This window comes from Labeo rohita, unplaced genomic scaffold, assembly GCF_022985175.1.
Source record: "Labeo rohita strain BAU-BD-2019 unplaced genomic scaffold, IGBB_LRoh.1.0 scaffold_158, whole genome shotgun sequence".
Taxonomy (NCBI): domain Eukaryota; kingdom Metazoa; phylum Chordata; class Actinopteri; order Cypriniformes; family Cyprinidae; genus Labeo; species Labeo rohita.
In genome coordinates, this window is record NW_026127758.1 from 123,260 (window position 1) to 133,687 (window position 10,428).

Sequence of the window (10,428 nt, forward strand, 5' to 3'; positions counted from 1 at the left end):
ATGATTGTAACTGCAAAGGTATACTAAATACCACTGATATTTAAATGGATTTTTAGTACATTGAAATAAAGTGTACTTCTACAAAAATATGCAGATGATTTTATAAGTGTATATTTCTCAAAAGTGTGCTTTGAATGATTTAAAAAGTAATGTTAGTAGACTTTTATATAGTTTTCCTAAGTTTAAATTAAATACATTTTATTTAAAATATATAAGTAATGTAATAGCTAGAAGTACTTTCTCAACTATGCTACTTAAGTACACTTATTATAAATACACTAATTAACACTAACACTGAAATTGATTTTAAGTGTGAGATAAAGTACATCGGAATTGTTTTATAATTGCATTGCTATGATCGCTTTACATAAAATTTTAGTGGATTTTTATAGGTTTTAAGGCCCTTAAAAAACTGACAAATAGAGAACACAGTAATAACATTTGAAGCAACATGTTCTACTAGTGTTAAGACCTACACTGTAAAAAATGAATTTAACAGTAAAAAACTGTAAAAATGCTACAGTAAAAACATGTTAAATGGTTAACAGTAAAATACTGTAAAATTTACAGTGAATAACCATAAATTGACATTCCCAGAATTCCCTGTGTTACATTTTTGATGTTTTTTTTTGTTGAAATAACTCTTTCTTCTTAGTTTTCACTTAGTTTTGTACAATAGGGTTGTATGTTACATCTAATGTTGTTAAATTAATGTTTATTGCATTATTTCAGTTTCATGTGTGTTACCATGATGGTGTTTAGTGTTTGTGCGAATGACACTGTGCATCTTCTATATATGTTAATATTTAAAAGCTATTTGCGATGAGCTTTGGTTCATCATGCGACTTTCTCATCACCACCTGCTTTTGGTGGTTATCAGTGTATTACAAAGGTACAAAACAGATTTCAGTACTTCAATAGGTTGGTAAATTAACATTATATCAGTTAATGAAATGACAGTATTTACCTGTAAATTTAAGTGAAAACCATAAAATGTTAAACGTTGCTACCGTAAAGATTTTTACAGTAAAACTCTGGAACCACAGCTGCCGTTTTTTACCGAAGCACATTTTACTAATTTTTTTACAGTGTAAGGAAATAAACCAAAATGGTGCATCAGGTATTTTTTTCACTTTTACAGCTGGACAGTGTTTGCTCAGAAGAATAAAATTTGTATCCACTCTTGTATTTAAGTTTTGAAATGCAGAATTCAGTCCGCATAAACTTCAAATGTATTTTGCTGATATTACAATTACAGTTACACTGTAAGAGTGTTTAATACTCTTCTAATAACAAACTGAGGTCATACTATCCTTTACTTTTAGTGACTTTAAAACACATTGCAATTTAAGTGTGTTAATGGCATCATTGTGTACTTTGAATGCAATAAATTAATCTTTACAAAAAATGTAAAAAATAAACGTGAAACGGCCTGTATAACACTACAGTGCATAAAACTTGAAGCTGCTTCCCTTTTACCTGACATGATCTGTCATTAACGCTGCAGGGAAAAAAAATAATAAGCTGGCATAACATTAGTTTTATTCTTGTGCAAACACTAAAACTCAGACTTTAAAATAAAATGTATTTCTGCAAAGCTAATATTTCATCAGCCATTACTCCAGTCTTCAGTGTTACATGGTCCTTCAGAAATCATTCTTATATGCAAATGTTTTACCAATGTTGGAAGCAGTTGTGCTGCTTAATTTTTTTATTTTATTTCATTTTATTTTATTTATTTATTTTATTTTTTTTGGAAACTGTAATACTTTTTTCACCATTCCTTAATGAATGGAAAGTTTAAAAGAAGAGCATTTATTTTAAATATAAATATTTTGTAACAATATACACTACCATGCAAAAGTTTGGTGTCAGTATTTTTTTTTTTTTTTTCTTTTCTCAACAAAATTAATACTTTTATTTAGCAAGGATGTGTTAAATTGATAAAAAGTGACAAAGTAAAGACTTCAGTTGTTAGAAACGATTCATGTTTTAAATAAATGCTGTTCTTTTTAACATTTTATTCATCAAAGAATCCTGAAAAAAAAATTTCTTTCATGTGACACTGAAGATATGTAGATCATATTTAGAAGTATTTTTGTGCTCAGAGAACACCATTAAAAATTACTTTTAACAAGTTTCAAATATGTTCTAGACAGAATTAGGAACATCTTTGTACTTTCTCAAAGATATATATATTTCATCCTTCCCCAATTGCATTTGTAGAAAGTATACTATTTTACAAATGAATTTGTAGTGCACTAAGTTTGTGCTTGATGAAAGCATGAAATAACTACATTTAGAGTGTATTTCCAGTTATACATAGCATGTCAATCTATTTTTAGTATACTTATGAAATAAATATATTTTAAATATGATTAAGTACATTTATTTTTCACTAGGGTGTGAGTCTTGTGAAAACTGCATTTCTGGTAGATTTCTGTAATTTCTGTGTGGTGCAAGGCCTTGTTTGACAGTTGGTTTGGTGTGTGTAAATGATCTGGCAGTTTGTGTGTGTGTCAATCATTGCATTGCATCATATTGCACATATTCACACAATTGTATTTACAAACAGATGCATTAAACAGTTTGAAGAACCGTTTATCAGCATGATCTGTTTGACCTTATGAAAGTGTGAACCATTGCAAACTGTTGCCACACCTTTGTGGTCTGCTTGACATCCAGCTTTGATGCATGTGAATGACCTGGCAATTGTTAGGAGTCGTGTGAGGCCCAGGATGAGAAAAACACTGCATTATTCAGTCAAATTCATTTTAGTGTCAAAATCTGAAACACCTTATGAAAGTGTGACAAAAGCATTTCTTGGAAATACACAAGTATTGATTTCTTTTCAGGCAGACAGAAAGGATTCGCATTGTTTCCATTCACACAATTCTGACATTCCATCACATTTGTACTTGTACACCAATAAAGAGGCACTAGCTTATTAATCATTTTGAAATCATCAGCAATGTTCTTATCAGCATCCTCAAAGACAAAAACATTCATTTCATTAATTTCCGTAAAAATTGTTGTCATCGCTCTTAATGCACTTTGTCACACAGGGTGAGTTGTAAGAGTAGAAAACTACACAGTTGTTTTGATCTGTATTTTTTATAAATGTGTCCATGGGAGAATTACCTGAAGGAAAGAGCAGAATATGCTCAGCATGTTCCTTTGTCTTTCCATTTGGCCTCGTAGCAATGACACTGCCGGACGTGATATATTCTTTTACGTATTGTGCCTCTTGCTTGCTGAATAGATTCTCAATTTGAGATTGTTCATTTTTACACAGATCTGGTGGGACACTGATTGCCAGTGCATACTGAGCATTAGTTTCCTGCTTGGTCTTTGGCTGGAAACTGGAAGTCATATAATAGTGTAAAGTTATAACAATGCTCAAGAAACATTGTTCTTGTTAACCTTTGTTAACCTTTGTTCTTTGTGCATTTTTACATTCAAACTAAATTTACATGCATGTTCTCATTTAAAGCTGAATTATTGATTCATTTGACTAAAAACTGTACAAACTGACTTACTTGTCATCAAAATATTGGATAATTTTAGCAAAGGCAGCAAGGTTCACTTGCCCCCAAATGTTTTGAACACACAGATGAAGCAGGCGGAGGATGATCAGACACTTCAGTGAAGACTAAAGTGAAAACATCATTCATTTCAGTGCAAAATTTGAGTTAAATTCATGCAGGGGATAATATGAGGGACAAGAGTGTTTGAGGAGAAAAGAAAATTTACTCAAACTTACCATTGTCACTGCTTGAATTATGTAACGCGCTGAGTCAGGGTTAAAGGATAGCGCGCCTAACTCAAGTTGCAGCAGAAATCAGCCAAACTGCACACAGGTCGCATTTCACACCTTGAGCTTTATTCTCCTGGCAACAGCGTTACTTATTAAAAGAAGACAACTTAAACTTAAATGAGCGACAGAAATTCAAAATAAAACCATCGGACTCACACACATGTGGTACTTTTGGCATATGCGGTTACAGACTGCAGACAGAATGGAGCTCCGCTATTAAAGGAGCCACAACATTTTCACTCGTTACAATTATAAAGTAGAAGGTGAATATATTTTCAGATCCGAAGAGCTGTTGTTTCTTTTCTAATATTTTTAACATAAAGACCTGAATGATTAATAACGTACAAATCTGCTTAGTGTTTAACTAGAGTTGGTAAGATTTTGTGCTTCTCACATTTAGATAACAGATAAAACAGATAACCGAGAAACAGATAACCGAGCCCAATACTATGAACTTGTTCATATCTACTGCAGTGACTTGTCAGACTTGTCATTTAATGGCAAAGCTCATTGTTTCTGTCATAGCCTCACTGGAATTTTGGATTGAAGGATTTATACCAGACTGTGATACCAAGATTAACCTTCACCTATAGCTCTTTTTTTAACATTAATAGCCTATTCAGCTGCATATACTACATCCCCCCTTTTTAGGAAAATTAAGAAAATGCAGAACAGAAAAATACTTATTCACCAACATGTAATAAACAAGAATTACCACTCAATTAATATAAAGCTCAAGACAGCTGAAATAATAACAGCACCTAGATACATGTTTGTTATTTTATGCAAACATAACTTATTTTCTGACTTTTACTTTTTCTTTACTTCTACTTAGCCCATTTCAAAATCACTGAATCTAACTGGCTAACTAACAAGCCTCCCACTACTAGTACGATTTCCTTGCTCTGTGTTTTCAGCCACCACAGTTTGATCATGCAGGTTGTCTTTCTGGACTGTCTCCTCTGTGTCGCCTCCTTCAACTTTCTCCACAACACCTGTTAGATCTTCATCTTTGCTTGTACGCAAGTGTCTACTGTTCCTTCTGTATGCCTGACCAGAATCTGTCACAACGTTGTAGGAACAAGGCTCCGGCCTTTGTTCTGTCACCACTGCGGCTTCCAACCCTGTGATGTTTCCACTCTGACGACCGATCCCGATTGAATCACCGACAAAGGTTTGGCATGTTGGTTGTAGTAATGTGCTTGCTTTTGCTGTTACCGTACCGTACCCACTGGCTATTGGGAGAGTGCTCCATTACACTCTGCCCATGAGCAATTCAGCTGGTAAGTATCCAAGACCAGTCACCGGGGTGTTTCTCAGTGAAAGAAATGCAAGATGTGGACCCATCTTAGCTTGCTCAGCTTTCTTTAGCATTAGCTTGATGGTTTTATGGACCTCTCTGCCATCCCATTAGACTGTGGGTACCCTGGGCTTGAATATTTCCAGTTCATGCCCCAGTCTTTTGCAAACTGATGCACCAATGCACTAGCAAATGGCACATGATCACTTGGGTATGCCATGCCTAGCGAAGTAGCGAGTTTTCCAACTACTGTGCAGCTTTGTCGGGAATCTGTTGGAACTTCTGGGTATTTTGAAAAGTAATCAACAGTAAAGAGAGATGACTGACCTTTGAGCTCGAATATATCCACATCCAGTTTGTACCATGGAAGCTCTGGCAGTTCATGGGGTTTCATTGGCTCTTTTTGGTTCTTTGGCATTAGCTGCTGGCATACTGTACATCTTTCAACCATGTTCTAGATCTCTGTAGACATGCCAGGCCAGTACAGGTATCTCCTTGCATGTTCCTTAGTGCGCTGTATTCCTTGATGAGCTGCATGGAGTCTTTCCATGATTACTGGCCTCATACCTCTTGGGATGATGAATTTGTCATTTGTCATTATCAATGCATCACAGATTTGTATCGTGTCTCTGATGGGCCAGTAACTCCTTAGATCTCCATCGAGCTGTTTCATGTGGACAGGCCATCCTCGCTGGTGCACTTCTCTTAGCTTTGAAGACGTTTTATCTGCTTTTGTCTCTGACTTGAGCCTTTCAAGAATTTCAGTGTCCATGGCCTCAGTGGCTTCCATTGTCTATACCAGCGTTTCTCAACTCCAGTCCTCGCGCCCCCCCACTATGCTAATTTTGAATGTATCTCTTATCACGTACGGCAATTGTTCTATTCGACCATGAAGTGCCCTGCGAAGTGGACATCACCGGATATTCCGCCATGATTCCGGTTCGAAACGAGTGTATACGTTCCATTCAAAGGGCATTAAAGAGTGCGAGAGGTGAATTTAAATTGTATTTATTTACAGAGGTATATGATGTCACATTTCACACTTCTCTAGTAAGTTTCGTCTGTGTGTGAAGACGCTGCAGGCAGCGGCGCAGCGCAAATCCATAAAGGAACGTTCCGAAGTGAAGCAAACTCAGGGAGCAGGGAGCAATGAACACTATGTAGGGATCATGTCAATTGGAACACAGTTCATGCACGTAGCTCATGATAACGAGCTGGTTATCTGAATCAGGTGTGTTAACTAGAAGAGACACGCAAAATAAGCATAGCGGGGGGGCGCGAGGACTGGAGTTGAGAAACGCTGGTCTATACTACTCTTTCTTCACCATCCATGTTTTCGTCATGCAGTCCGTCTTCAGACAGAAATGCCCTAGACAGAGCATCAGCTGTCAGCATGTCTTTTCCTGGGGTGTAGCTCACCTGCAGGTTGTAACGCTGCAACTGCAGAAGCATTCTTTGCAGCCGGGCTGGAGCTTGACTCAGGGGTTTTGTGAAGATTGCCTCCAGCGGCTTGTGATCTGAATGTACAATCACAGAATTTATGTGCAGCAAAAACCACAGCCAGTAACTCTTTCTCGATCTGCACATAATTGCGCTCGGCATCTGTCAGTGCTCTTGACGCATATGCGACTGGGCGTTCTTGTTGCAGTAAACATGACCCGAGGCCATCTTTTGATGCGTCGGCTTGAAGCACTATTTGCTGCTTTGGGTCAAAAAACCTTAGCACAGGAGCCTCAGTGAGTGCCTTTTGTAAGCTGTCCAATGCTGCGTCATGCTAAGGCATCCATAGCCACATCCATAGAGTCTTTTCTCAGCAACTGTCTTAATGGGGCAGTCAAAACGGCTTCATTCTTATGTACTGTGACAAGTATTTTGTCATGCCCAGCAGTCTCTGCAGGCCTTTTTTGTCTTCTGAAGCGGGCATGTTGACATTTGCTTCTACCTTCTCACTGTCCGGTTGAACGCCCTCTTCACTTATTGCATGGCCCATGTATCTCACTTTTGTGACTTTGTACTGTATTTTGTTCAGTTCTTTGGCTCTGTCCATCACCTTATGCAGAATTTCTGTGTGCTCTTTCTCATCAACTGCTGCGATGATCATATCACCTACAATCACATGCACACCACTTATGCCACCAAAGGCTTCACTGTTCTTTTGCTGGAACACCTCACTGGAGGATTTGAGGCCAAACGGAAGGCGTTTAAACCTGAGGCGTCCCCAAGGTGTGTTAAAAGTACACAGCAATGATGAGGCTTTGTCTAGCTTGATCTGCCAGTAACCATCTTTTTCATCCAAAATTGTGAACAGTTTGTTACCAGCCAGTCTGCTCTGTACATCCTCAGGTGTTGGTATGGAGTAGTGTGGTGTCTAATCGCCCTGTTTAGTTCACAAGGATCAAGACACAGTCTAAGTGAGCCGTTTTTCTTTTCAGTTACCACCAGACTGTTGATTCATTTTGTTGGCTCAATAACAGGTGCAATGACGTCAGTCTGCACTAACTGATCCAGAGTTTCTTTTAGTCTGTCCATTATGGCCAAGGGGATCTTTCTACATCCATGAACCACTGGAGGAATCTCTGGATCAAGGTATATGTGATGCTCACATGGGAATTCTCAGAGCCCTTCGAATACCTCTGGATATTGCTTCACCAGCTTATCTTTTGTAGCAGGCACGGTTGCTTTCACAGGCTCGATTCGCTTGACCAGATTCAGTTGTTCACAGGTAGCTCTGCCAAGTATTGGTGGAGTTGACTGCCCTGTAACAAAAAACAACAGCCTTGATTCCATTTCTCCCTTGTGGCACTTCATGACTGCATAACCAGCCGGTCTGATCATTGTGCAGCCGTATGCCACTAGCATGCACTGTAAAAACCAATTTGTTGAGTCAACTTAAAATAATTTGTAAAATTTTAAGTTCAGTCAACTCAAAAAAGTTTATTCAACTTGAAATGTTAAATTATACTAAGTGACAACTTAGATATTTGAGTTGAATCAACTTAAAATTTTAAGGCAGCTGGGTTACTTACCCATCTGTTAAGTTTAGCAAACACAAATATCTAAGTTGTTACTTAGTACAACTTAACATTTCAAGTTGAATTAACTTATTTTAGTTGACTGAACTTAAAATTTTAAGGCAGCAGAGTAACAAATTATTTTAAGCTGACTCAACAAATTGTGTTTTTTATTTTTTACAGTGTGGTCTCTGTGGGCTTGAGTGTGACATCGCCAAGTAGCTTTCTGATTTGTTCAAGTGAGAACACATTTGCATCAGCACCGGTGTCTAGTTTGAATTCAATAGGGATCCCTCTGACTGTCATGGTTTTGTATCACGATTCTTCATTCTTACAGACTGCATTCATCTGTGTGCACTGCAGTGTCCCCATAAACAAACTATCAACAGTTTGGAGTATCTGCACAGATTTCATCTTGCACATTTTTGCAAAATGGTTGGCTTTGCCACACCCTCTGCATTTAGCCCCATATGCTGGACACGATCTTGATGCGTGTGTCTGTCCACATCTGGTACATGCATTTGATGTGCCGCTGACTTTCTCTTTTTTGTTCTGAAACGGTGTGGCTTTAAAGGGCTTGTTTTTGTGTTTTGCTCCTTTAATCGTGTCAAATGCATGCACTTCACTTTCTTTTTGCGCTGATGCCATTATGTTTATTCTTTCCTTTGCAATCTCAGATACTCTGCATATATCTACGGCCTTTTGTAGAGACAGACTTCGTTCTCTCACACTTTTGTCTGTCACACTAAAAACAATTTTTTCTCTTATCATGTCTTCCTCTGATGCACCAAATTCACAATTTTTGCTTTTTTTGCCTGAGTTCTGTAACAAACACAGTATTTTTGTTTGAATAATAAAGACACAAAAATAACCCCATAGGATCTTCTCTATAGTCACTTCTTCAATCTCTAGTGCCTCCTCACCTAATGAGTGTAGAACTGCAACTTGAACTGTCACACTCTTTTTAGAGAGTTCAGCCGCCGTCATGTACAACACGAATCTCTGTTCCCATTTGCACCAGTTTTCACTTACGTTGCCAGTCAATATCATCGCTGAGGGTGGCTTGAAATGCTCCATTTTTTGTCTGATGTGCACAAAGCTTTTGCTCGTAGCCGTGCTTCAACTTATATTTTCGCCTTTCTTGCAGATGTTTTGACTGTGACGACAGCCTGTACTTCTGATATCATATCATGTTCTCTTTACACTGGTTCATTCATAAAAAACGAAAGGAACGCAGTGTGACTGTTGATCGTCTCTTTTAATACTTCAGACAGACAGGATGAATGTGCCTCATCAACAACATAACACTGCCCTCTAGTGGGACAAAAAAGTTTGAAAAGTTTATAGTTTAAAAAGTTAAAAAAGTTTTGCATTTGATGGTTTTCAGTCTGTAATGGTTTGAAGTCTAACGTAGTTTTAAAAGGTTAAAGTTTGAATGTTTTGAAGGCAATACAGTCTGTCAGAGATAGATAGATAGATAGAGAGATAGATAGATAGGTAGTAATGGTTAGATGATAGATAAGTAGATAGATAACATAATTAGCAAGTTACTAGAATGATTCTAGCATGATTAACATTTTACTAGCATGTTGTTAACAGGTTTAACATTTTATTAACATGATAACAGGGATGGTTGCTAGGGTGTTGCTATGCGGTTGCTAGGGTACTCGGGGTGGTTGCTAGGGCGGTTGCTAAGGTACCCAGGGTGGTTGCTAAGGTGTTGCTATGCTGTTGCTAGGGTATCCAGGATGGTTGCTAGGGTGTTGCTATGCGGTTGCTAGGGTACCCAGGGTGGTTGCTAGGGCGGTTGCTAAGGTACCCAGGGTGGTTGCTAAGGTGTTGCTATGCTGTTGCTAGGGTATCCAGGTTGGTTGCTAGGGTGTTGCTATGCGGTTGCTAGGGTACCCAGGGTGGTTGCTAAGGTGTTGCTATGTGGTTGCTAAGGTATCCAGGGTGGTTGCTAGGGTGTTGCTATGCGGTTGCTAGGGTACCAAGGGTGGTTGCTAGGGTGTTGCTATGCCGTTGCTAAGGTATCCAGGGTGGTTGCTAAGGTGTTGCTATGCGGTTGCTAGGGTACCAAGGGTGGTTGCTAGGGTGTTGCTATGCCGTTGCTAGGGTACCAAGGGTGGTTGCTAGGGTGTTGCTATGCGGTTGCTAGGGTACTTGGGGTGGTTGCTAGGCCGGTTGCTAAGGTGCCCAGGGTGGTTGCTAAGGATGTTTCTAGCATGGTTAGCAAGTTGTTAACATGTTTCTAACATGATTAACAGGTTGCTAGCATGTTTCTAACATGACTAGCATGT

At 38.4% G+C, this 10,428-nt stretch overlaps 1 pseudogene; it reads right to left on the minus strand.

Moving 5' to 3' along the window:
• Positions 1–2,769: 2,769 nt before the first annotated feature.
• Positions 2,770–5,920, minus strand: LOC127158577 (uncharacterized; annotated as a pseudogene).
• Between the last annotated feature and the right edge of the window lie 4,508 nt (positions 5,921–10,428).